The sequence below is a fragment of the Lontra canadensis genome, unplaced genomic scaffold, assembly GCF_010015895.1.
Source record: "Lontra canadensis isolate GAN:19392208 unplaced genomic scaffold, GSC_riverotter_1.0 scaffold15, whole genome shotgun sequence".
NCBI classification, from domain to species: domain Eukaryota; kingdom Metazoa; phylum Chordata; class Mammalia; order Carnivora; family Mustelidae; genus Lontra; species Lontra canadensis.
The window spans coordinates 17430287-17452666 of record NW_022631009.1 but is presented as its reverse complement, the minus strand read 5'-3'; the positions used below and the strand labels follow the sequence as shown (position 1 = coordinate 17452666).

Here is a 22380-nt window from a genome sequence, read left to right as displayed (position 1 = left end):
GAGCAGTGAACAGTCACGAGCAGTGGGGAGAGGCAGAGGGGGAAGCGGGCTCCCCGCTGAACAGAGACCCTGATGTGGGGCTCAACCCTGAGATCACGACCTGAGCTGAAGGCAGCTGCCTAACCGACTGAGCCACCCAGGCATTTCTGGAAAGATTCATCTTTCGTGAGTAGCGGAGGAAGGGAGCCATTGAAGGAGAGGGAGAACAGTTTGATATGTAAGGAAGAAAAGTGATATAGTCAAAAAGTGTCAGGTCAGCCAAGCGAGGAGACAGATTCAGCTGGGGGTGGTGGTGGCCAAAGAGAACAGTGGTGGCCACTAGACATTTGTGTGAGCCACTCACCTTCTCCTGACCTTCCTGCATCTGAAAGGCATACATGGAGGTTATAGGGACTTAGGAGAGAGAGGGTAGCTCTGTGGAGTAAAGACTGTAAGTCTTACATTGATGTTTTTATTCCCAGCCCCACAAATAAACATCACTTGTGGTCAGTAGCACCATCTGTGAATATGGCAAGTCTATCGTTTTATTTTTCCCAGTCATTGTCAACAACATCTTGAACCATCCGGATGCAGTGGCTGCAAATACAGAAACACAGACTCAAACTGGTGTTGACAATGAATCAGAAGTGCTGAGGTAGAGTAGACGTTGCCTTTGGTTGATTAGAGGCTCAACAAAGTAATTAAGGACCCAAGTATTTCCCATTTCTCCTCTCTGCTGTCCCCAGAGGAAACTTCTTCCTTAGAGAAGTAGCCAGATGGTTGCTACAGTTCCAGATATCACAGAATCATAACTACTTGGAGGAAGGAGACCACCTTTTCCTGTACCACCCTTGGAGGAGGCAGGAAACTTGCCAAAGCATCGCAGCAGACTTCCCCTCATGCCTCATTGGCCAGAAATAGGTCATCATGCAAATACCTGACACAATCTTGGTAAGGGTAATGGCATTACCTTCAGAGGAATCAGATCTATTCCTGATAATTTCCTCTGAAGTACTTGGCTCTACTGATGGGTCTCTGGACAAAACTAGGATTCTGTTAGAAAGGAAGGAGGAGTGAATGGATCCCAAGTGGGCAACTCTTAAGTGGAGGTTACATTATCAGTCTCTAGGATTACAAAGAAATGTTTGCTTAGGGTCCCTCTCTGAAAGGGCCTTTTAATGTAGTTGGTGGTAGACACTCCAAAAAATGACAGCAGATTTTTTAGTACAGTTTTGACATGCAGCAGGCACTTATGAATATTTGTTGGGTGCAGAAATACTACACTCTAAATGCTACATGAATAATAAAACCATGCACAGAGATTCACATCTGTTATTGAACTGGTTCTAGTGCAAAGATTTAACAAATTTAGTGAAGTTCTATTAAAATACACATACACAAAGGGCACCTGGGTGGCTCAGTCAGTGAAGTATCTGACTCTTGGCTTCGTCTCAGGTCATGATCTCAGGGTCTCTGTGTCTGGTGTGGAGTCTGCTTGAGATTCTCTCTCTGCCTCTGCCTCTACCCCTCCCCATGCTCGTGCTCACTCACTCTCTCAAAATAAATCAATAAAATCTTAAAACATAAAATAAAGTGCAGACAACCAAGCCACAATCCCCCAGAATTCAAAGTCAGCTTTTTTTTTTCATGGCTCCACTAACATGTCTTTTTAACAAGAAGCCTTAGGGTTTCTAGTACAAGTTCTGTGGGTGATAGGGAGGGTAGATGGATGGGTGCGATTGGGGTAGGTAGGCATAATTTCTTAAAAAAGCATTTAATGAATCATCAAATTAAACAGCTAGTGATTAACTTTCTGATATTTGTAAAGTGGTTGCAAGGATTTACAAAATAGTATTTTACACTTCTTATCAAAGAACCATAGGTATGAAGGGGACTGATTGTGCGACTCCTCCTTTCTGGGCCCAAACTTATTGGCTGCTGAGGAAAAGGTGAATTAAACAGTGTCTCCAAATTCCAAATTTGGAGGTATTTGTTTTATTTTAGAATACAATCACATATAATTATCAGGCTGCTTATAAATAATGGATTGAAGATATTTGCTCATATTTATCCTTTCCCAAAACCAGTCAACCAATCCCAACCCCCCACCCAACGATTTCTTTATAATTTATCAGTCTCCAGAAACTTACAGGTGGAGGGAGAGACTATTCTTTTCGTCTGGAATGCAAATTTTACATTTATTGGGAGAAAACCTTAGCTTGTCACAGCTCTTATTTAATGGTCTAAAGTGAAGAAATAGAGCCTAAATTCCAACCAGCAGGTTCACTCCTGGTTGCTTTCCTGTTGCTGATGTTATTTTCACTTATATCTGGCTAGTATTTACCTCCTTTTCTTAATTCACCCTTTTACTTCTGCATTGTACTCATTCCCTTTTTTGATGTGTGTGTGTGTGTGTGTGTGTGTGTGTGTGTGTGTGTGTTTGTAAAGCCTGGTTGGAGAATGTATATAATAATTCTAAATGTAATGCAAATTATATAGCAAGTATGATTTCAAAGCACTCTCACTTCCATTATCTCAAACTTCCAAACTTATGAGGTGCTAATATTCATATCATGTAACAGGTTAGGAATTTAAAATTGATCCAGGATCATACAGCTAGTAAACAGTGCAGCCAGGAAAAAAAAAAATTATATGCTATAGTGGATTTGGTAGTGTCATGGATTTAATTTCATAGGATTTAATTTTGTAGGATTATTTTTTAAACCCAAAAGATCATCTTACGTGCTTTTTTTTTTTTTAAAGATTTTATTTATTTATTCGACAGATCACAAGTAGGCAGAGAGGCAGGCAGAGAGAGAGGAGGAAGCAGGCTTCCCGCTGAGCAGAGAGCCCGATGTGGGGCTCGATCCCAAGACCCTGGGATCATGACCTGAGCTGAAGGCAGAGGATTAACCCACTGAGCCACCCAGATGCCCCCATCTTATGTGCTTTTACAGAGCAATAGCTATATTTGGATGCTCTTGCAGGGGTTATAAATGAGAAAACCGAGATTCAGACACAATAGCAAGTGGCAGAGCCAGCACTACCTTTCCTGCTGCATCAAGTCCCTGCCTAACACACTGTCTGAGATCGTGCTTACACCCCCCGCCCTTATCTAGCCCATGCTTACTCTTGATAAATCACAAAACTTTCATGTTCTCCAATCAGTTACCAAGAATATTTTGTCAGATGTTAATCTGTGTTCAACATACTGTTTTCCTCCTCCACACAGTGCTATTAATTGTACTTTTCTTTTCTTTTCTTTTCTTTTTTAAAGATTTTATATTTTTGTTTGACAGAGAGAGAGAGAGAGAGAGAGATCACAAGTAGGCAGAGAGGCAGGCAGAGAGAGAGAGGGGGAAGCAGACTCCCTGCTCAGCAGAGAGCCCGATGCGGGGCTCGATCCCAGGACCCTGAGATCATGACCTGAGCTGAAGGCAGAGGCTTAACCCACTGAGCCACCCAGGCACCCCTAATTGTACTTTTCAAAGTCCATCCTCACTCTGTTTGAAGATCCCTACTTCGGAATCCAGGTCCCACATCATCGGTGCCTTTTGCTGCTATAAAGTTCAGGACTAGAGTCCTGTTGCTGAACTTCAGGGGTGATGTGGGCAGACCCAGGTGGGTGTCTGGACACACAGTGGGTTGCATCACAGAAGAGGACACTGAATTTAGGACACCCAAATCTTTCATACTGGATGGCATGAAAGCTTACTTAGACAAATGTACCATACTAATATAGAATGATAATAGTGCAAACTGAGTGTTCCTGGAAACTCTGCTGTCTTCACGTTTCTATAAATCTGAAACTATTCTAAAATAAATATTTGGGTTTTTAGAGTTTTTTTATTAATTTATTTGACAGAGAGAGAGAGAGACAGCAGGAAAGGGAATACAAGTAGGGGGAGTGGGAGAGGGAGAAGCAGGCTTCCCGCTGAGCGGGGAGCCTAATGCAGGGCTCTGCCCCAGGACCGCAGGATCATGACCTGAGCCAAAAGCAGATGTTTAACAACTGAGTTACCCAGGCACCCCAAATATTTATTTTTAAAGTTGCTTACCAAGGGGCTTCTGGGTGGCTCAGTTGGTTAAGTGCCCAACTCTTGGTTTCAGCTCAGGTCATGATCTCAGGGTCGGGAGATCAAGCCCTGTGTGGGGCTCTGCACTCAGCATGGAGTCTGCTTGAGATTCTCTCTCCCTCTTCCTCTTCCTCCTCCTCTGCCCCTCCCCTTGCTTGCATGTGCTCTTTCTCTCTCAAATTAACAAATAAATAAAATCTTTTAAAAATGCTTTAAATATCTTCCCCCCTTCTATAGTTTGTATTTTGCTTTCTTTTTTTTTAAGATTTTATTTATTTATTTGACAGAGAGAGCGACAGATCATAAGTAGGCAGAGAGGCAGGCAGAGAGAGAGGGGGAAGCATGCTCCCTGCCAAGCAGAGAGCCCAACTCGGGGCTCGATCCTATGACCCTGAGATCATGACCTGAACCGAAGGCAGAGGCTTAACCCACTAAGTCACCCAGGGGCCCCTGTATTTTTTTTTCTTGACAGTGTCTTTGAAAGAGTAAAGGTTTTAATTTTGAAAAAAAAAAATGCTTACCAGAACTTTGCTCTAGAGGGAGATGATATCTCTATCTTCCAATACTGTTTGTTACACAAACATCCTTAATAAGAGAGTCCAAGCGGGATTGTTGCCGTGGAGGTCAGAATCTGCTAAAAAGTGTGTAACAACTTACCTGCTGAATCAACTGGACCTGAAAATGGAGGGACAAAAAAAAAGGAGAGTCCAGAACTACAGTAGAAATGCAAGAAACCCATGAAGCATTATCTCCCAGTGATATCTACCACTCCTTTCTACACCATCTTGATTTCTTGTGAATTTTTTCATAAATATGTCTGCCATTCCCTTGGCCATTCTGATTAACCTAACTGACAGGGGCTGGGGCCAAATATGTTCAATATGTCTCATATAGCATCTTATTAAAGCCACTATGAACAGCAATCCCAACGAGAGGAGACAGCCATCCTACAGCAATGGCCTCAGTCATTATCCCAGGATCTTAGAATCAACCCACCAAAAGATCACATAAACACCAGGGTCTAACTTAAGAGAGGTCCAGAGACTCTCCCAAGTTTCTCCACTGGTCTTTTCCCTTGGCCCAAGGCATTATTGTAGGTATAATAGGATGTATTAACAACCATATAGACTCTGCCTTGGTCCATGAGGAAGAAGTTTAAAGCAATTCCCCCATCAATAATATCCCTGGCCAGTTAGTTGAGGCTGAGCTGATTGCTTTCCAGGGCCAAGTTGGTGTCACTGGCCACTTCAGTTAAACTCAGGGACAAATTTCATACTGCTTTTTCTAATTGAACTCCTTTCATTGTAGCAGTAACCAAACACGAACTGTGCATAAAAAATGAGCCTGTTATCCTTTTGGGAGGATCTTCCAGGTAATCAAAGTCTTGATTTTGAACTTCATTTTGGGTTCACAGGCATTTGAGGTCTACTACTAGTCATGTTTCCTTAAACCCTTGATTGCCTCGTGATCATTCCCAAGGTGCAAATCACTGTGTTTCTGGAAGTAAGTCAAGATAATGCCTGGAAGCCAGGCAAGCAATGCAGTCCTGGGGGTGTACATGGTAGCCCTGGAAAGAAAGTGTTGTTCACAATTGTGAGTGCCCCCCCACCAACTTAAACCTACTTTATTCAGTGTGCATAGCTCAATAGTACTTCTAACATGGCCGCCCACCAGCTGTTGATTCTTAGAGTTCTCAGATCACTTTGAATAATTGAGTTTAGTCCTGTTTAAGAAGGAGCTGCCTGAGGGAAGTCAGACTAAAATTGTCTGTCCATGTCACCAGGCAGGTGGCATTTATCCACCCCGTGGAATGCCTGAGCAAGGACTATAGGAATGGGGCTAGGGAAGACATCTGGAGCTGTTGACAGGAGCTTTGTGTGGAACATGTGGGAGCTGGGACCATTCCTTGCTATTTCAGATAAACATGCTGGTAAGATTAAGGGAAATGCTGATCAAACCGCAGACTGTTCTCAGAGCCATCTTGCAGCAGAAGACAGTGGATTAAATTGAAAGTGCTTATAACAGTTTAGGATAATCACAATAAAATGTTCTCCTGCCTAAAGAAGGCTCCAGGAATGATCTATAGGACAAAGATCCTCAAGGCCCTTCTTCCTCCACACCTGCTAAGGTCTGGGGTATTACCTGCTCAGGAGCTGGGTTTTTCTCCTTCCTGCATCACAAAATCAGTGTGTCCCATTCCAGCAGTGTGTCCCATTCCCATACCCCTTCGACTTTTCCCCAGTCATTCCCTCTCTCACCCAGACCTTTCATCTGCAAGAACCACGCAAGAAGGACAAGACATTTTTATAAACTTATAGTGATTTATTATGCCCCCACTCTAGGGAGACTTGGTGAGTGGTGTACTCAACCTAGCGGTCATTATCCTTATGATCTCTGTAACTGTTCTTTGATTGGTGGTGGTGGGGGTAACCTTCTGCTCACCCAGGACAAGTATGAGGACTAGCCATTATAAAAGGCTAGTCCTTTTATTATAAAAGGACCTGAGGCCAAGTGCCAGAATGGTGAGGAAGGGCCTCTGCCTGGAGAAGAGCTAGCAGCATAACAACCATAGCCCTATCTGGAGTTTTTGTTTTGTTTTGTTTTGTTTTTTTTAAAGATTTAATTTATTTATTTGACAGAGAGAGATCACAAGTAGGCAGAGAGGTAGGCAGAGAGAGAGGAAGGGAAGCAGGCTCCCCGCTGAGCAGAGAGCCCAATGCGGGGCTCGATTCCAGGACCCTGAGACCATGACCTGAGCCGAAGGCAGAGGCTTAACCACTGAGCCACCCAGGCGCCCCCTATCTGGAGTTTTTGAGACTGCATGGCTAGCAACCCCTCCTCAAATCTTCCTCAGTAACAGCCTATAAAGCAGACGATCATTTACTGCTCAGCAGACATACAATTTAGTCTACAACTGATTCCTGGGAACCGTACAATTGGGCTTATTATCTATTTTCATGGTCATACTGTAAATTCCATTAATCAGCCCATGAGATCTTTATCCTTCCCCTTCCAGAAAACTGTGTCTCTGATGTATTATTTCCTGTCACAAACCCTATCAAGAACTGGGGAGTGTCCGAGATTTAACCCTACAAGGTAGCCTGGCCTGTCAGAGTTTCATGGATGCTAGCCGCAGACACAAGACTCCTGGGTCAGAGACAGAAGACTTTTACTCACAGCATAGTACATGACAGGACTATCAGCATATTTGCATCATTTCCCCCAATCCCCACGGCGGGGACATGAATGGGCCTGGATGGATGTGGGGACACACAGTTGATTTCATTACGGGAGAGTAACCCTTTAATGGGCAGGGAACCCAAATCTTTCTTACTGTACAGTGAGCATGGCTGTCCAGTACTTCAGAGGGAGACATTACTTTTATGTTCCAATGCTGTGTGCTATACAAACATCTTTGCAAAGACAGTATGGGAGAAAGGCATTTAGTAGGGCGCCTGGGTGGCTCAGTGGGTTAAAGCCTCTGCCTTCGGCTCAGGTCATGATCCCAGAGTCCTGGGATCAGGCCCCACATCGCTGCTCAGCGGGGAGCCTGCTTCCCTTTCTCTCTCTTTGCCTGCCTCTCTGCCTACTTGTGATCTCTGTCTGTCAAATAAATAAATAAAGTCTTTTTTTTTTAAAAAGGCATTTAGTGCCTCTACTAACAGGGCATGCAACAATGTGAGAGATCCATCAAGAATTGTTTGCTTACAGGAGTAAATCAATACATTTAATAAAATAGTAAGGGCTGAGATGAAAGTATTGAAAGGGTACTTAAAATAAGTGTTCATTATTTGTTTTTAAACATATTTTCACTTCAGTAAATCAATTGTATTATTGACTGTTTTGAAAGATATATGTTGGTAAATTGAGGAATTAGATGTAACAATAAGTGGACAACTAAAGAAAACATGTTTATAATTATTATCAGTTGTATTTTGCATGTTTTTTCCGTCTTTTCTTTGACAGATTGGCTCCTTGTAACTACTGAATGCTAATTTCTTGCGCTATTACTTTTAGATTATTGGTGTAAGTAAGATGAAAATTGAACAGATTTCGTCTGTAGCCAGCCACTTCTTAGTACAGAACAGTAGTTGTTCAAAACTTTCCTTATATGTTATTTAAAGCCAAGATGAGCAAATTAGAAATTAATAATAAAGTGAACAAAATCTTGAAATACAGGTGAAAGGGCTGAACTCCTTTTAAAAAAAACATATTTTATCTTTCGACTTCTATGAATATAAGTTGCTGCTCCCAAGAAGGTTTCATAACATTTCCAAGGAGATAATGACAAAGATGATAATTTCTATTAGTTCAGGGACCAATAACACAGGGAACAGGAGAAAGGAGCTGACAGATTTAATTACTCAGTGACCTCTTCCCTGCCCCTCTGTTATTAAATGCTTGAAAATCCAACCTTTCCTTTAATTGTAGAATCTATTTAATCATCTATTGGATGCTTACTGTGTACACTGCACATTCAAGACTGAGTAAAAGGTGGTCTTGGTAAAACTGATAAATTGTAATGCAAGTGAAATTAGCTAAATGCCGTAAGAATGCCATGAGAATTCAGAGTGTAAAAGAAATACATCTAAGAGACAATGCAAGAAGCTTTATGTTGCAGAGGTTAAGAGCATGGACTCATAAGCCAGATAGCTTGGGTTCAGAACTCAGATCTGCTCCTTACTAATTAGTAAAATTACATTATCACCTCATGCCTCAGTTTCCTCATATGTAAAAAGGGGTTAATAATAATATTTGCATCAAAGGGTTGTTTTGAGGTTTAAATGAATTAATCTATGCAAAGCACACAGAGCAGTGCTGGGCACAAAACTAAGCGCTTTAGAAGTCCAGCTCTAATTGCTGTTGTTATATGTATGATTATGGGGCTCAGAAAAAACTTTATGAATGAGGAAGTATTACAGGTGATCCTGGTTAACAGCAGGGAAGGAATGGAGACAATGTCAGACATCCTTCAGCTGACAGCCCAGCTGAGGCACCAGGAGAATTGATGTCCTAGACTCTTGCTCTGGGGATGATCAGACACAGACACTCCCCACTTGCTATTCTGAATCTACGCCAAAGGTTGCATATGTGCACACATCTGAATTGAAATATTCTTGAAGGATGTACCAAATTGATTTTCCCTGCTTTGTGGAATGATGGGTGATGTTCATTTTCTTCTTTTTGCTTATCTATACTTTCTAATTATGAAAAATAATTAAGATCTACTAATTATTATAGTAGGAATAAATGTAAATCTATTTTTAGAAAGCCATTATTCATTAAATAGTTGACATTTATTGATTTAAAAAAACCTTTCTGTTTCTATTCTTTTCAAGCACAGGGCATGGTATATAGAAAATTGTCACTGTGACAAGTCCAGAATTCACTATGAGGCTGGCATATGGGAACCAATTTCTTAGCTGGTGAGTGAGCCTGGTTGATAACCCAAAGTGGCAATGTGACTATAATTTATTACAAGATTCCATTTGATTCTTTTTTTTTAAGATTTTATTTATTTATTTGACAGACAGAGATCACAAGTACGCAGAGAGGCAGGCAGAGAGAGAGAGAGATGGGGAAGCAGGCTTCCCACTGAGCAGAGAGCCCGAGAACCTGAGATCATGACCCGAGCCGAAGACAGAGGCCTTAACCCACTGAGCCACCCAGGCACCCCAGATTCTTATGACAACAGTAGAGGTAGATATTAAAGTGGCAAAAAACTGAGCGTATTATGTATCAAAAAGACAAAAAACAAAAAGACAAAAAACTGAGAGTATTATGTATCATGTTGGTAATCAAGAATTTGGGAATCTCATTGGATGCCTGGCTGGCTTATTCAGTAGAACGTGTGACTCTCAATCTCAGGGTCATGTGTTTGAGCCCTCCATTGGGCATAGAGATTACTTAAAAAAATAAAAGTTAAAAAAAACTTTGGGGGGTGCTTGGGTGGTGCCATCAGTTAATCATCCAACTCTTGGTTTTGGCTCAGGTTGTGATCTCAGGGTCACGGGATTGAGCATGGTGTGAGCCTCCGCACTCAGCACGGAGTCTGCTAAAATTTCTCTCTCCCTCTCTCTTTGCCCCTCCTCCCATGCCCTCTATCTTTCTCTCTCTAACATCAGTCAATCAATCAATCAATCTTAAAAAAAAAAAAAAGCCTTTGGAATCTGAGAATATCATGGGTCTAGTACCAGTGTTCTCACTCCTTAGCACTATTGACATTTTGGATCAGATAATTCTTTGCTGTGGGGCTTGTCCTGTGCACTGTACAATGTTTAGCAACATTCCTAGTTTCTACTTACTAAATACCTGTAATATCCCTTTCCTCACAGGTTGTGACAAGCAAAAATGTCTCCAGATATGGCCAAATATCCTCTGATTGAGAACCACTGGTTTAGTGTCTTCTATTCATTAATTATGAATATTAAACTCCAAACATTCAAGATGTAAACCTCAAACCATGTTCAACACTTCACTATCATAGGGTACTTAGGTCTTCGACTAAGTCTTTAATTGATGTTGTTGTTGATGAAAATAGACTTTATGATATAATGAACATATTTTGCATAAATATTTTACTATCTTGTGAATTACTTCCAACCTAATGTAGAGCAAATACATGAATATTTTTAAACCTTCACCTTCAAATTAGGTCAAATTACTGACTGTAAAAGTTGTACCAGTTTACGTTTCCGCTAGCAGTATGAGTCTATCTCACCGCGTTTTCAGCAGCATTGGCTATTATGTATATATTTCTATCTTTGCTAATAAAGGTTCTCCTTTATATATATTATTTTTGTAGATATTTATACTGTCATATATATATATATATATATACATACACATATATTAAAGACTTATTTATTGAGAGAGAAAGCACACGTGCACATGCGCGCGTAGAAGGGAAGGGCAGGAGTAGAGGGAGAGAGAAACTCTAAGTAGACTCCATGCTGAGTGCAGAGCTCCACGTAGGGCTCAATCTCAGGACATGGAGATCATGACCTGAGCTGAAACCAGGAGTCGGGCGCTCAACTAACTGCACCCAGGCACCCTTGTCTTATATATATTTTTGAACACTAATAAGGGTGAATATTTTCCTGTATGTTTTAGCCAGTGGTTTCTTCTTTTCCTAATTGTTTGTCTTTCTTCGTTTGTGTGTTGGGATCTTACTGATTGTTCTTTTTCATTTGTCTGAGCTCTTTATGTAATGTAACTTGATGGCAGAAATTTTGACAAAATAAAAGCTTATATGAAGCATTTGAACTTAGACTTTATCAAAAATTTGGGCAGATGGCAGAAGATTTTACATGCCAGCAATCTCAAATGGAGTTCTCAGCAATCCTGCTTTTGGAAGCCCTTTACCATGTTGCTTCCTTTCTCTTCTCTCTTCCCTTCACTTCCCTATGCTTTCCTCCCACCTCTTCACCCCAATTCTGTTTCTTTCCAATCTGGAAACCAGTTTAGTTATGTCTTGGTTTGTCTCTATTTACCCAAGCTCAGCTTATCTTCCATTTTGCTAGTTTATCAAAGTGTTTTCCTAAGCAAGAACATCTCCTTTCCCAGGGGAATACCAGTACCAACTTTCGAGATATTTTTAATATTATAGGAGGGCGAAGTGATTTTGATTTCTATTGTGCTGTTAGTTTCAAATATTTTCCCCACTTTGTTTAATAAAAACACTTATCTTTTTCCCTTGAAGAAATTGTGAGGAAAAATAGATGTTCTCTATGCAGTTTTTTGGTGACTTTAAGCTTAAAAAGTACTTCCTGGTGGGGAGTATATCGATAGTTGGAAATGGAGTGAAAAGTATGGCATGTCTGCTATACACACTGACAAACTTAGCATGCTCCTATGTACAGTATAGAAAAGTGAGCTTCTTCTCTTTCTGTAAAACACATTCTCTTACTATTAGAAGCCATTAGAAAGCAATCATACCCTGCTTATATTAAATATGCTTGCTAATTTTGGAATGAGATATGCTAGATCTAGTAATATTTAGAGCTGACTACATTACACTGTCTCTTAAGTATAGCATGGTATTTAAAACATTGGAAAGTGTCAGGAGGTCAGAAGTGAATGCACTTGAATATAAAATTTAAAAAACTGAGATGCGAATTCTGCTTCAGGGCCACAAACAAACAAACAAAAAACCCCAAAAGATTTCAAATGCAGACCCTAAAATTGCACTATCCAAAGCAGTTACTACTAACCTTCCGTGTGTAATTAAATTTCATTAAGGTGAAATAAAATTTAAAATTCAGTTTTTTTTAAAGATTTTATTTATTTATTTATTTATTTATTTATTTATTTGACAGAGAGAGATCACAAGTAGACAGAGAGGCAGGCAGAGAGAGAGAGGGAAGCAGGCTCCCTGCTGAGCAGAGAGCCCGATGTGGGACTCCATCCCAGGACCCTGAGATCATGACCAGAGCCAAAAGCAGCGGCTTAACCCACTGAGCCACCCAGGCGCCCCTAAAATTCAGTTTTGGTCACACTAACCACATTTCAAGGGCTCAGTAGCCACGTAAGGATATTACCATATCCATAGCACAGAATAACACTTTTATCACGGATGAAAATTTTATTGGACAGTACAGTACCAACAAAATACTGCCATTAGGCCCATTTTTGTGCACAGATAAAGCTTTTGGAACTCCTGACAAGTGTCCAAAGCTGTGTTACAGAACTGGTTGTCAGAATTGCCTGAACTTCATCCAGAATTGGTAAAAAAAAAAAAAAAAAAAAAAAAAATCAGGTTGTGGATAGCTTTGTTTGCTGTTACTTTCTGTCCAATTTAATACTGAGGTTTTAAGAAATTTCGGGGTGAATTTCTACAGGGACACAGGAGCAGGAAAGGTATGGGATAGCTCAGAAAACCTGGGTCCCGTAATGTACAGTAATCCTGGTGATCATTTACTGGGTGTTTTCTGTGTGCCAGCTACCGTGCTAAATGCATACTTCCTTCAATCCTCACAATACCTCTAAAAGGTGTGTATCATTACCACCATTTCACAGGGGAAGAAGCTGAACTTTAGAGGCCTAAGGTCACACAGATAGTAGTAGAACGAGGATTTAAAACGAGGCATGTTTATGCTTTCGTGCTAAACAGCTCTGTGACCTCTGGTTCCTCACTTTCTTCATCTGTAAATCTAAAAGGACTAAATAAGAAAATTCCAAAGTTCTCTACCGTTTCTAAAACTATGTTCTAAATTAGAATAATACCCTCTTATTTTCCCAAGCCAATGAAATATGCAGGGTTCAGAAGAGCGGCTTGCTACCTCTTTCTCCCAAAGAGCATGGTTTTCCCCTGTCCATACCCTTGTTCTGAAACCTTTTTTGGTTTCTCATTATGTAATATGGTTTCAACTATTATGATGTTCACCACGCGCCACACATACTCCTGAACTAGATAACGTGCCCTCTCATGGCAAGGAGTGATTCGCTCTGGTAGATAAATCCTAAAAAATAAATTAACGGAATGCTTAGTGCACAGTATGTTCCAAGAACATTTACGGAATTAACTATAATGGACTGGAAGGAAAATGTGAATAAGCTAAAGTAAACTGCGAAGGGTATTACTCAGAAAACAGGACTGCCTGGAGAAAACCCCGAGTGGAGCAGCCTGTGTAGGGGGCTGGAGACAAAGTCTGACCCACAGAAACCCGAAAAAGTGGGATAACGTTAGGGAGGGTGGCGATGACGTTCACAGGAGGCGGACCAGACGGCGTCAGGACACTAGCAAAGGCGGCAAAGCCCACCCACCCCGGAACCACAGCCGCCAGCTTTCCCGGGTCTCCCGGGCTCCCGGGCTCCCGGGAGAACCTCCCGGCCCCGCCCCTCCGCGGAGGTCGCCGCTGCGACGGCAGCTGCGGCTGCGCAGTGGCGCGCGCGTAGGCGAAGCGGCGCGCGCCGCGGTCAGCTGACTGCTCCGGCTGGCACGTGACTTGCTCCGTAGGCGCTGGGGTCGAGAAAGCCGTGAGGCCGGAGCTTAGGTCCGGCAGGGATGGAGCGCTGAGCCGTTAACGTCTGCAAGGCTGACCGCCTCCGTACCTGTTAGTGCAGCCACTTCGTCGTTTGACACCTTCCTGGGTCAGTGAGCGATGGTTACCCCGGATGGCCAGGCCGAACCTTGCGCTGCGGTCGCCGTCTGGGAGGGATGGGAGTGGGTGCAGGGGCCGAGGCTGTGGCGTTGGAGCTGGCTGCATCGTTGTGTCTGGTTTCTCGGCGTTGGTTCGTTAAAACCTTGGGCGTGGGTTCTAAGGAAGAGGAAGAAGGGAAAAAGAAATGGCCCTAGGGGGTACTGAATAGTCGAGACAGGAAGGAGAAACACTGCGGGTCTGGGACATTTCTCCTTGGAAGGGGTGAGGGGAGCGAATCCACGCCCCTTGATTTAGAGGGATGAAATGCGACAGAGTGGCCCAGATGAGGATCTGGGGTGGTGTGTGTGAGGTCACAGCGAGCTCAAGAGTCTTCACTGGGCATACGCGCTTGTGAGTAGGATGATGGCAGTTTAAAGGGCCTAGCAACCCTTCACTACAGGCAGGGGACTCTCCCAGAGGATGCAGGGCCTTTGTAGGCAGGGGAAAGAACGAGAATCCAGAAAACTCAAACTGTTTTTTATTAGATGGGGGAAAGATAGGCAAGAAACCCCTGGAAAGGAACTTGAGGGGGGAATCACGTAAGGCGAATTGAATCACCTGAGAAACGGGTAAAGAGAAGCAGATACTCTTTTCAGAGGAAAATTCTGGTATGATAGGGAAAAATCAAATGTTTCAGTGAGAACTCAGTACTTAGCACTACTCTGGGAGTGCAAGAACGGGGCTGTAAACAGTCCAGCCTTAGGAGTTCGAACCAATGTTGGGGAGATAAGTCACACACACACGACACATTGAAGTACAATGAGGCTGTATGTAATTATCAAAAAAATTGCTAAGTGCTTTGGAATTGTGGAGCAGGGACAGAGGTATGAACTGACACTGTCAGGAAATATCCTGGAGGAAAGGCAACTGGGGTTGGATCTCTGCATGCCAGTGGGATTTTAACAGGTGGAGAGAAATGAGAACTTTCTAGGCAGGGAAAGCCATCTAGGCAGGATTTGAACGCCTGAAGATGAAAAGAAAGAGTGGTTCTAGGGGAGTCCAGGTTTGCGGTGATTTTGAATTTCAGAGAAGTGAGAGATAAAGTGGGGTCAGATACTGAAGACTTTGATATTTACTCATTCATTCTACTGATATATATTGAGCTATATACCCAGTGCTATGCTGGTAGGAAGGTTTAGAAGGTTTAGAAAACTCTCATAGAATTTCCAGTCGAGTGGAGAAGATGGGTCTTAATAATTATGCAAGTGTGAAATGTGTTTGGGAGGAATAACAGTGGTGTGAAAGAGTTTGTAAAGGACATGGCCTTTAGAGGAAGTTCAAAGGAGGCTTTTTGGAGCCTCTGACTTTCAAACTGACATCTGAAAAGAGGCTAAAAAGGGTGTGAAAGTGTGCGTAAAACACGTTCAAAACAGAAGGAACAGCGTATGTCAGTACCCTGAGATGTGAAGAGGAATAAAGCTTTTGAAAAGTAGGAGGACTAGCAGGGTCGAATCCGGAGAGAAATGTGTGAGAGAGGCAGGTTGGGGAAGGCTGGGATCGGGCCCAGCAGGGCTTTTTATCCTAAAAGCAAAGGAAAGCCAGTGAGGATGATAGGCAGTAGAGTGAGTTAGACATGGTTTTTAAAAATAACATTTAGTGAGAATGTGGAGGGTGCAAAACTGAATGAGGGGAAACCACTTCAGGAGGACATTGTTGTAATTCCAAGAGATAGTAAGGCAATTTAGTAGTTTCCTCCTGAAGGAAATGGAGAGCCATGGAAGGATTTGAAGGTGGGATACCTTCTCTTTCCACCAAGGAATTAAGGAGAAGGTTTAACCATATTCACTTTTTTAGAGGAGCTATGGAGTTGGGGAAGGGAAAGAGTGATTAGATTCTATTTTGATCCTTCACTGAAGGTAGTTATAACTACCTCCTAAGCAGTCCCGAGGACAGGGAAGGCTGGATCATTTGGGGGTTGACTGAAGGTTCCTTTGCAAAAATCTGTTTTGGCCTTCCAGACTTACCCTTTGGTAATGTTACTCCTCCAGAATACCTTTTATTGAATAGTAGTAACAGGGTAGACTCAGTTACCTTTCATGTTTATTTTGTCCTGACAGGCTTTGAGAGAGAGTAGATGAAAATGCATTTCATTTTATAGATAGGAACCTATCCAGACCCTTGGAACTAGAAACAGATTTGTCTCAGTCTGGCAGAACTTTCACAGGGTGCTGACTGCTGGTGTACTTTTCCTGCTGATTACCTACATAATACTTAACCACAGCCATATCTAGAGAGGGTGAATTTCCTGATTCAGCACGTTAGCACTTTTGGTGAACTTTTTCTCATAGGACACCTTCAAGGGATTTGGCATTGGTGGTCAGTGCTTTCAAAAAACTGCTTTTCTGTAAGCTTGGGTCAAGCTAGTCAGTTTACAGTTGCGCTGGGGAAGATAAAGAGCAGCAGAGTGGAGCTCACCGCGTTCAGGTTGTCAATCACAGTTCTTTGGCAACAAGCAAGTCTCGAGTGGTGCTGAAGACCGAGCCTTGGGGTGGTGTCTCCGAACTCCTGGATCTTTTTCTCTTTTGGTGTATCTTGCAGGGACTAGGTAAAATCTAAAGAAACAGTACTCGGGATCTGACAGAAGCAAATGCCGAGAGGTAGGTAGGTAGTGTAATTCTGCTTTTAGAACTGGGCAGGAGATGCTTGTTTTTAATTTTTGGCACATCAGTTTTAGGGAACCTCATTGACATTGGCTTTTACAACCAAAAAGAAAATTTAGGGCTTCAAAAATACTATTCTGTGATTATTTCCGTAACTTGTGAAATAATTCCATTGGCCAAAGAGCAAAACTGGAATGCCAAAATAAACCTTTGCAGAGGGATCTCCTTGTAGTCCACCAGTTCCAAAGCATCTTCCTATTGAACTTGAGTCTGTTTAGGGGTAGCTACAGTTTTGACTTAGTATTTCCTAGTTAAATTTTGTTCTTGTACATATTTTGATCTGTCTGCAGAAGTAAATCTTTTTCACCCTTTGGATGTGGAATTATATGCTATTTCAGATGTAAACTAATTCATGTTAGATTCCCATTTCAACAACACTTTTAAGACGTAGTAGAAATAGAAACTATTAATATAGTGCCCTTGGAAAGATAGCTCGGGTCAGGACCCATGGCATTCTAAAATTTCTTATTGACACGAGTGAGCCTTGGAACAAGAAATTTCAAACTATGTTCTTGACAATGAAGCACAATTATTTTCTAGTGGTAATCTACTTCTAATGTTATATCACAGTGTAAATCTGTCGTACATTTATTGAGTTCCAAAAGGAGCCAGGTGAGCCGTGGAAGAGAAGTGCTTTGGCTATATCAGTGGGTAAAAGAGCATTAGCTCTTTGTCTAAAATGGGGTGTGTGTATATTTGAAAATAAAATGCCAGGTAAGTGCAAAAAACAGTGTTTTATAAAAAGAAGCTGGTGTAGTTTTAAAGATACTGGAAGTAAGCTATCAGTGAATAGGAAGTTATTTGTAAATTAAGCTGATTAGCAGGTGGATTAACTTTACCATGAAGGTTTTCTTTATGAACCAGGCAATAGCTTAATGTTTCTGTACAGGTGTTACTGGCATTTTGGACAGGACGGTCTGTTGTTTGGTCCCCATCCACTAAATGCAGTTAGTAGCCTCCACGTTGGGACAACCTAAAATGTTCCCATACATTTCTCCTGGAAGAGAGATGTCCCATTTGGTCACGAAACACTTGCCTGTGGTGCTACCATTTATTTGTTGGACAGAAATTTGAGTGCTTGTTAAGTGACAGATACTCAGTTAGATGTTGAGGGTATAGAAGTTAAGAGTAGTATTTTAATAAACTAGCTGTAAAATATGTATAGTCTCTAGTCATGTGATCTTGGACAGATGATTTCATTAGCTGTTCTTCCATCTACAGCTGGGGGTGATAATAACATCTTTGAAGAAGTTAAAGGCAAAATTGCATAGCATATTGACGTGCTTATCACATAGCGCATATTCAGTAAGTGGTTGTCGCTATCAGACAGAATCTCAAGCTTACTGGAGTGATGAATTGGGAAAAACTAACTTGAAAATCTGTAACTTGGTGAGTTTCAGGCTACATTGTGTTAGAGATAAAAGCACCTTCTGGTGGAATGTGGTATTGCGGTCCAATCAGTGTTACAAAATACCAGCCCAAAATGAAAGGGAAGTAACACTTTGGGAGCCATGAGTGTAGATTCAGGGATTCCCCTCGCATGGAAGGAATTGTTCGTTCCTTGGGTCATTGCTGAGTTGCCTGTGGCAGAGAGGAAGTCTCTGGGAGCTCAGAAGGTCCTGATGATTACTTTCAGTAATAGGTATACAGTGTCCTCCTGCCATGTCTACCAATTCACCTAGCTTTACCAGAAATTGCAAGAAATTTTCCCTAACATGCCCGAACACAATCCACCACCCCACCCCCCAACATCTCAGTTTTTATAAGTGATATTTATGAAAAGTTAAGGCTTGGCTTTTACAAATTTATTTTTAGCCAACTGTGAAATAAGAACATGGTAGTTTAGGGGCACCTGGGTGGCTCAGTCAGTTCAGCTTCCAACTCTTTTTTTTTTTTTTTAAGATTTTATTTATTTATTTGACAGAGAGAAATCACAAGTAGGCAGAGAGGCAGGCAGAGACAGAGAGGAGGAAGCAGGCTCCCCGCCAAGCAGAGAGCCCGATGCGGGACTCGATCCCAGGACCCTGAGACCATGACCTGAGCCAAAGGCAGAGGCTTAACCCACTGAGCCACCCAGGCGCCCTAAGCTTCCAACTCTTGATTTCAGCTCAGGTCGTGATCTGGTGGGTCTTAGGATTGAGTCCTGCTTTGGGTTCTGCTTTCAGCTGGGAGTCTGCTTGAGATTCTCTCCCTCTGCCTGGCTCGCCCCCACCCCACCCCCAGTGCTCCCCTGCTCATGCACTCCCTTGCTCATGGTATTTGCTTATATCAAAAAAGATGGTAGTTTATAAAATATGTCTGTTAAAGATAAAATTGTCTTCCATCTTTAAATGTATTTTTTTTTAAAGATTTTATTTATTTATTTGACGGAGAGAGAGATCACAAGTAGGCAGAGAGGCAGGCAGAGAGAGAGGGGAGGAAGCAGGCTCCCTGCGGAGCAGAGACCCCGATGCGGGGCTCGATCCCAGGACCCTGGGACCATGACCTGAGCTGAAGGCAGAGGCTTTAACCCACTGAGCCACCCAGGCGCCCCTTTAAATGTATTTTTGGCGTGAAATTCAGGTAATCTGTAATGGGATTATAGAGCAATTTAAAATATTGCAGTTGAAAACAAAAAGTCAGAGATTAAGATTTATTTGAAGAAGGTATATGTTCTGACAATTTCTAAGTTTTGTTCTGTATGAATCATGAAACTACTCCTTGAAAGGTAAAATTCTCTTTTTAGCTATTGGAAACTTTTAAACAAGTTTTATTACCAGTAAGTCCTTCCCACAATCTCAATTAAGATGCTTCTGTTTTGAAGGGTAGAATTTCAACATTGAACGAGGAAACAGTTGTTCTTACTTTTTATTTTTATGGTGTTAACAGTTTCTGGGGTAGGATGTGGCACCTTTTTTAAAATGAATGGATGGTGGTAAATCTTTTGCACTGATGAATTCTCTTAAAGGTTGATGTGTCACAGTTGGAAGGCTGTGTGATATTTCGCTGACATCTGAGGTGTTTCTTCTTGCACTTGTAAACAATAGGCCACTTAGTAAACTTGGTATTTTCAAGGACTGAAAAGGAGGTTGTTTTGCATGTAAACCACCTTCGGTCTTAAGTTGTTGAGAAATTTTATTTACTGTGGAAAGTGGTTGCATTTCAGAGACTATTGGTTTGTTGGAAGCATTGAAATCAGTTAAGTATTGGAAAACTTACTGGGGTGCTGTACTGTTTTCTGTGGTTGCCGCTGTGTTGGGTCAGGGTCACACCTTCAAGAAGACATGACAGAGATCTCTCTTTGACCTTACTATCCTAATCTTTTATGTTGTTGTGATAGTTACTGCTTTACTGTTTTCTTTATATTGAGATCAGTTATGGTAGGAAAATAATCTACAGCCTTCAAATTCCCAGTAGTGGGTTGACACAGTAAATAAACGATCTCAGAGCTTTGTACCCAGGTTTTCCTTTTTCTTTTGTGTTCCTCCTTTGCTCCAATGTATTTTTCTTTTTTTAAGATTTTATTTATTATTAGAGAAAAAGTGCGGGTATACACAAGCAGCGGGGCGGTGTAGGGGGAGAGGGAGAGAAACGCAATCAGGCTTTGCCCTGAGCGTGGAGCCTGACTCGGAGTCTGACTCGGGGCTTGATCTACATGCCCTGAGATCATGACCTGAGCTGAAATCGAGAATTAGATACTTAATAGACTGAGCCACTCAGGCAACCTTCCAACGTATCCTGCCTTGATTTTTCTTTTTTTGTCTTGTCACTTGCGTTAAGTTTTCCTTCTACCTCTAATGGCACACACAGACCTATCTGCTCATATAGACCTGTGTGCACATGATTGTAAGTTCCTTCAAGAGAGGGAGTGCATTTCATTTGTTTTGCTTCTTAGATCCTATCACAGTTCTGAAAACTTAAGCACCCACAACATTTGGTGACATAAATGATATGGCCCTGAAAACAGTTAAACTCAACAAGAGATATGAGACAAAACACCAAAAGGTGTCTGCTTTATTTAATGTGGTTAATTACATGGGTTTAAATGGGTTGGTGGGAACATACTGGTTTGGGATTATAATAGTGGATTTAGTGCATGGTTAGGCTTAGTTGGGAAAATCTTTTTGTTAAGGGAAGTTTGAGTTGGTTTAGACAAGAAGAGAAGTTTTGTGCAAAATGGACTGTCTGAGCAGAGGCAAGGAGGAAGAGAACTAAAGGCAGGCAGGCCTGAGGTCAAGGTTGATAGAGGTCAGGAAGATTGTGAAGGTAAGGCAGAAAAACTAAGAGAAATACACTAGTGGTGATGACAGTGAGGACAGGCAGATTTGAGTCTTACTTCCAAGAAAGAAGGAAACTAGGAGTGTACATTTATGTGAGTTGTTAAGCCTTCTATTACCAATATTTTTAGAGCTGCAAAAAGTTTTCAAGGGGATGTTTTGGGAATGAATCAGAACTCTATACACAGTGGTCACAAAGCCATCTGCTATGTTTATGTTGGGTATTTAAAATCCTCTGTATTCTGTCCTTCAAAAAATAAGAATTTGCATTTCTTGAGCACAGCAAGAGTTCACTCATTTTATTTTGTTCTGTACTTGATTTCATATTTCATGCTGCTTTTCACATTTTAAGTTTATAACCTGCCATAAAAAGCATGCGAAAAAGTGGGTTGATACATGTTTCTCAGTGCCACGGAACAAAAATCATTTGTGTATTATAGAACTGGCATTAATAATGGCAAATTATGTCTTTTTAATGCTTTAAAATGAATTTGTATTTTATCCGTCATGTAACCATGCCATATATTTCTAAATTAATGACACATGTATGAATGTGTGGGGCATTTATTCAGGCTTTATCTGTTCTTTTTTTTTTTTTTTTAAATAAAAGTGAACAGTTGTCCCCTTATTACCAAAGAAATACATTTTCATTGTTGTGCTCATAGTATTACTACAGTCAAGCCCAGCTTTGAAGCCTACTTTAAAAGAAAAAATGGAACTTAAAAAGCTGAAAAATACATCTAAAGTGAAAAATTCACTTTGCGAGATGAATAGCAGAATACTGTAAAGAAGAATTCAGCAATCTAGAAGAGGGAGCCAGAAGTACCCAACCTGAAGCCTAGAAAAGCAACTGAAAAAATGTATAGAAGCTTTTTGACCTGTGCGACAGTATTGGGTAGTTTTACATGTGAATTTTGTCTCAAAAAAAGGGAAAGGGAAGTTGAAAAATAACCTGAAAATGATAATGGATGAAATTTTTTCAGATTTGATGAAAACTAATCATAGATTCAAGAAACTCAGTGTGGTTCAAGCTGTAGAGTAGGCAAATTTTTCTTACACCACAGCATATATTATAAAAGAAGAAATTGGTAAATTCGCAGAATTGAGCTTCCCAGCAGTAAGTGTTGGTGAGCCCGTATAACAGCTGGAACTTGCATACTTTGTTAACGTATCTACTTTGGAAAACAGTTCGGCAGCTTCTTATGAAGTTAAATATATGCTAATTACTCAACTCAGGAATTCCATTTCTTTATGTTTATCCAAGAGA

The 22380-nt window shown here is 41.4% G+C and overlaps 1 protein-coding gene across 1 annotated transcript in view; it reads left to right on the top strand.

Annotated features, from left to right (window-relative positions):
• Positions 1 to 13957: 13957 nt before the first annotated feature.
• ATP6V1C1 (ATPase H+ transporting V1 subunit C1) overlaps positions 13958 to 22380 on the top strand; it is a 41316-nt gene continuing 32893 nt past the window's right edge. Inside the window, exon 1 of the mRNA XM_032858552.1 lies at positions 13958 to 14147. The gene's annotated coding sequence lies outside the window, so the exon portion shown is untranslated. The remainder of the gene's footprint in view (positions 14148 to 22380) is intronic.